Below are 6,000 nucleotides of genomic sequence, written 5' to 3' on the forward strand. Positions count from 1 at the left end.
GTCTAACTACTAGACCTTTAGTCCCCTGGATGGAATGACACAGGCTATTGGCATCACCAGCTTCAGCCAGCCTGATAAATTTTAATTTACATGAGCCAAAATAACCTATAAAACCGATGCATTTTTAAACAATTCTAACAGGACGGATAACATTTGCTGCTTTATAGCAGCTAGTATTTTTTCCCATTTAAACATATTTTTATTATAAAAAAAATAGGCCTGCTTAAAGTTACATTTGATTTTATAACACCCTACATTAAGGCCAAGATTTAATACCTGAAAACTGTTTACGTACACTTTAAAAATATTCTGAATCAATGAGCTCTCCTTAAACTCCAATGAGATAAAAGGTGCTATTCTTTAGTTATATGTAGTTAAGGAAAATTTTGAGGTCAGCTCACCTTATAAATATGTTGCAAAGTCATGCACTACATTAAATATTTACATTATTTTCAGTCTTTGCAATTGAGTAAGTTCTGATATTTACATTTCTCCTGACTGAAAGCACTTTCAGACGGGGTTGTACATTAAAAAAAAAAAAAAAAAAGTTTGCCTGAATTTGCCCTGAGCATTTAAGTTAGCTCACAGGAGCAGGAAGAATCTTTACTGCATTTGCACTGCTGAGAAAAGTATGAGACAGTTGGAAAAAAAGCAAGAAAATTGATTTCCCTGTTGAAATCATTGAACAGAGTATATCCATCAGGATCAGGTCTTGGAGAAAAGGCACCCACTTTTCAAAGGCATGAGAAGACAAAGTTCTCAGAGGGTGTGATTCCCATTGACTTCATCCCTCATTGATTACTATGAAAGCGGCTGGGCACTGAGCTAGCTGGGCACTTCCCAAAATCCTTCCGAGGACAGAGATTACCTTACATGACTCAGATACCATGCCTGTGGTGCACAGAGCTTCTTTCATAGAGTCATTAGCTTTATTCATTTCACATGTAAAACAATGATTTCATAAGTTATCTTCTTATTTACTCCATACTTTCTGACAAGCAAATTACTAAAATTAACCTTAGCTTTTGACCATTAACAGTCAAGTTACTGTTTCCACCTAAATGCAGCTTGATAAAATCCCCAGTAAAAACTACAATTCAGCAAATGAGAAATGCTTCATTTGCTATTTCTTAAGATGAGGAAATGTAAACATGGAGAATCTGGATAAACATTAAACTATTAAATTGCTTAAATAAATATTTCTAGAAGTATTGTGTCCTTTTTGGCTAAAAAAACCTTGCAAGTACCAGACTGAGCATGAAGTGTTCATTTGTGTTAATTGCTTTTCTAACCAATGCAAATGAACCTTTTATAGGAAAGGCAGTAAGAAAAAAAAGTGCAGAACCAGTATAAGCATCACTATTTTAAAAATAGAAGCTTACTGCTTATATCATTGTTAAAACTGGTGATTCAAATTACCAAGTATGGGATTCCTCTGATCAACTCTGATATGTATCTACATCTGAGTTTAAAGGACTTGAACTTTCACTGGGAATAAAGAGGCACTTTTAGGGCACAATTCCTCTCATCTGAAAGTAAATCAGGTGAGATGTACAGCATTAGATATAGAATAGTTGAGTTGGAAAGCACCTACAACAATCACCTACTCCAATTGCCTGACCACTTCAGGCCTGACCAAAAGTTAAAGCATGTTGTTAACGGCATTGTCCAAATGCCTCTTGAACACTGACAGGCTTGGGGCATCGACCACCTCTCTAGGAAGCCTGTTCCAGTGTTTGACCACCCTCTTGGTAAAGAAATGCTTCCTAACGTCAAGTCTGAACCTCCCCTGGCGCAGCTTTGAATTATTCCCACGAGTTCTATCACTGGATCCCAAGGAGAAGAGATCAGCAGCCCCCTCTCCACCTCCCCTCCTCGGGAAGCTGTAGAGAGCAATGCGGTCGCCCCTCAGCCTCCTTCTCTCCAAACTAGACAAACCCAGTGTCCTCAGCCGCTCCTCACAGGACCAGAGTCCTTCCAGCCCCTTCACAAGCTTTGTTGCCCTCCTCTGGACACATTCAGGGACCTTCACATCCTTCTTAATTTGTGGGGCCCAGAACTGCAGAAAATACTCAAGGTGAGGCTGCACCATTGCTGAATACAGTGGGTGTCCTGGTTTCAGCTGGCATGGAGTTGATTGATTGTCTTCCTAGTAGCTGGTATAGTGCTATGTTTTGGCTTCGCTATGAGAAGAATGTTGATAACACACGGATGTTTTCAGTTGTTGCTAAGTAGTGTTTAGTCCAAGTCAAGGATTTTTCAGCTTCTTATGCCCAGCCAGTGAGAATGCTGGAGGGGCCCAAGAAGTTGGGAGGGGACACAGCCAGGGCAGCTGACCCAAACTGGCCAACGGGGTATTCCATACCATGGGACGTCATGTCCAGTACATAAACGGGGGGGAGTGGGGCTGGGGGATCGCTGCTGAGGGGCTAACTGGGCATTGGTCAGCAAGTGGTGAGCAATTGCATTGTGCATCACTTGTTTAATGTATTCCAATCCTTTTATTAGTATTATAATTTTATTATTGTTATTATTATCATTATTAGTTTCTTCCTTTCTGTTCTATTAAACTGTTCTTGTCTCAATGCAGGAGTTTTAATTTTTTTCCGATTCTCTCCCCCATCCCACTGGGCGGGGGGGGGAGTGAGTGAGTGGCTGCGTGGTGCTTATTTGCTGGCTGGGGTTACACCACGACAGTGGGATAATCACCTCTTTTGACCGGCTGGTTACGCTGTGTTTGATGTGTGCCCCCCAGGACGCGGTTTGCCCTCTGGGCTGCCAGGGCGCACTGCTGACTCCCATTGAACCTGCTGTCAACCAGCACCCCCAGATCCCTTTCTGCAGAGCTGCTCTCCAGCCACTCCTCTCCCAATTTATACTTGTGCTTAGTGTTACTCTGTCCCAGGTGCAGAATTTGGTGTTTGGTCTTGTTCAATTTCATGCCATTTAGGATAGCCCAATGCTCCAATCTATCTAGATCCCTCTGGAAGACCTCTTGCCCCTCGAGAGAGTCAACAGCATCTCACAGTTTGGTATCATCTGCAAACTTGCTAATGGCGCATTCAACTCCTGCATCCAGATCATTGATAAATATATTGAACAGAACTGGCCCTAGAATTGAGCCCTGAGAAACACCACTGGTGAGCAGTCGCCAGGCAGATGTAGCCCCATTCACTACAACCCTCTGAGCCCTGCCGTTCAGCCAGTTCCTCACCCAGCACACCGTCTACCTGCTCATCTCACAGTTGGACAACTTGTTCAGAAGGATGCTGTGAGGGACAGTATCAAAAGCCTTACTAAAATCCAGAAAAGCTACACCTACTGCCTCCCCTTCATCCACTGATGCCTGAGCTGCTTCCCTTGGAAAAACAGAACAAAACACAAGAGCCTGAGCACAGCAGTACTACATCGGAGCGAAGGTCCACCTGGCCCAATACTCTGTCTCCAAAGTGGCCAACCATAAATGTCTAAAGGAGAATAGACAAGCAGTGCAGCTCTGTCAGGGTTTGGGGGTGCTCACAGGCCTCAAAGGCTGGGACTGGCCTCCCCTGAGACCCCCACCCACACCACCTCCTGCCAAGAGCCCAGGGTCGTGTCTCAGCTCAGCCTGCAGCCCTCAGTCCCTGCCTGAGCCATGTTGTAGGTGTGCCCATCTCTCACCCTGTCTCCTGGATGGGCCTGGGACTGCACTGCAGATAGCCACTCGCCTGGATGGACCCCTCAGACCTCGGTCACAGCCTGTAATGCGTAACTATATGCATAACATAGCACAACTCTTCTCTTCTCTTCTCTTCTCTTCTCTTCTCTTCTCTTCTCTTCCTTGCACTCACAATGAGTCCAATAATGATGAAACTGTTATTTGCCTGAAATGCCAAGGCTTTTTCAGCTCCAAAAACACTTTCAAGGACACACATCAGAAAAGTTACAAGTGGTAACAGAATTTTTTTTTATTTAGTTTTATTTAGTTTTGTTTTGTTTAATTTCATTTCATTTTGATTCATTTCATTTTATTCTATTTTTCTGAATCTGTTTCAGAGCCAATGCTCACAAGCATTAACACAATGTGCATGTGTAGCCAGGAGCAGGCTGATGTTCAGCTTCAGTCTAGCTTGAAAAAACATCCCTTGCAGTCTGGCAAAGGAAAGCCACAGAGCTATGGAAAGTAGCAGCAGGAGTACAGGCCAAGCAGTCCCTGTTTCCTGAAGAGTGAGAATTTGAAGAATGAGGATCGGTACCAATCATACACAAAAGAAGAGGAGGACTGTGGCACCGTGGAGTATTTTCAAAAGTATGACACCAACTCATGACAATTGCACTTTTTTGCCTTCAGAAAATTCCTCCGCTCTACTTCTTGGCCAGCAATGCACGAAAAGTGCTCTCGTGCCTGACCGGCGCTTGTATTGTGTGCAGAGAGAGCTGGAAAGTGGCAGCTCCTGATGGTGCAGCAAGCCTGGAGCCCTTCCAAGGACAGGAGGGTTTGCACGAGCAAGAGCACCTGGGGAAATGGAGCCAAGGGAAGAGCAGAGCTCGCTCCTGCTACAAACTTGCAATGGGAAAGAGAGCCAGAGCGAGCCAGGGCACTAGTGGTGCCTTGGTGGTGAAAGAGCAGCAGTGAAGAACCTAGCCAAAATGGCCCAGATGAGCCCTGACAAGGGGCTGTGCCCGGTGCTACAGTGGAAAAGATGAAAACCCCGGGGGCCACCCTTGGGGCCCACCCTGGGAGTCTAGAAAGCTTCCTCGCCCCGGATGCGGGGCACGAGGGCCACCTTTGTGGAGCATGAGTAGCAGGCACCTAGCCAAAATGGCCCAAAGGAGCCCCGACAAGGGGCTGCGCTCAGTGCTGCAGAGGAAGGCAAAAAACCCCCGGAGCCACTTGCTAGCCCACCGTGGGGGGAAAAAAGCCTTCCTCCCCCCAGCTGCAGGGCACAAGAGGTGCATGAGCAGCAGGCAGTAACCTAGCCAAAATGGACCAGAGGAGCCCTGATAAGTGGTCATGCTCAGTGCTGCAGAGGAAGGCAAAAAACCCCCGGGGGCCAGTGCCAATCTGCCCCGGGGGAAAATTCCTTCCTGACCCCAGAGCTGGCGATCGGCTATTCCCTGAGCATGCGAGCAAGACCTGCTTCCTCGTCCCACAGGCTGGTCACGCCTCCCAGGAGACACTGGCACTGCCCGTCACCTTTCCTCCCTCAACCTGGAGCCATCTCAGGGGCTTCCAAGAGTAGCAAAAGGCCCCCAGCCCGATCGACCTTGGGGGGGCAAGAATCCTTCCCGTGCCTGGCAGGACACCAGTGGATGCTCCAAAGCACTGGGACATCTGTGCGTCCCATTTCTTACAGCTACTGCCACTGGCTCCGCAGGGGATGAGGATGGACGGTGAGCTCTTCAGTGCTCCTCGAGTGCCAAGAATGCATTCCCTTGGTCTTGCCACCACTATCCAGCTGAAAAAGCCTGAGACCCTCGGGCACCTCCAGGCGTTGGTGGTGGTTCTCATCTCCTGAGGAGCTTGCATCTGTTCCCCAAAGGCTGAAGCAGGATTTCCACCCGTCAGATAAGCTTTGAGTATGGCCCCACCAGGAGCTGGAATTGCAGCGGAGAACCTCCAGCAGTCTCATCCAGCCTCAAGTCTTCCTCCGTCAGCCCCCTCCAAGTAATTCCACCAGCTGCTCAAGGAGTTCCTCTCGGATGTCTTCAGGCCGCCCCCAGGGCAGCTCTGTCCTGCTGGCGAAGCCGGGCAGACTGGCAGCGGGACACAGGAGGATGCCCCTTTTATCCTGCCCCGGGGCATTGTGACTGCTGCGTTGGCACTGTGATATCGGGGTGACAGGACCCCCTGCAGCCCCACCCACCGCAGCCCCGTCTGCTGCCCCTCTGCCCAGCATCCCTCGGAGGAAGGCCTCTGGGGTGCTGGCCCCAAGGCAGTCCCTGTGCCCAGAAGGCCCAGGGCCCTGTCCCTGCCCTTGGTGGCCATGCACTGGGAACAGCTGCTGGGTGTCCCTGACG

Source organism: Accipiter gentilis, chromosome 4 (genome assembly GCF_929443795.1).
Source record: "Accipiter gentilis chromosome 4, bAccGen1.1, whole genome shotgun sequence".
NCBI classification, from domain to species: domain Eukaryota; kingdom Metazoa; phylum Chordata; class Aves; order Accipitriformes; family Accipitridae; genus Astur; species Astur gentilis.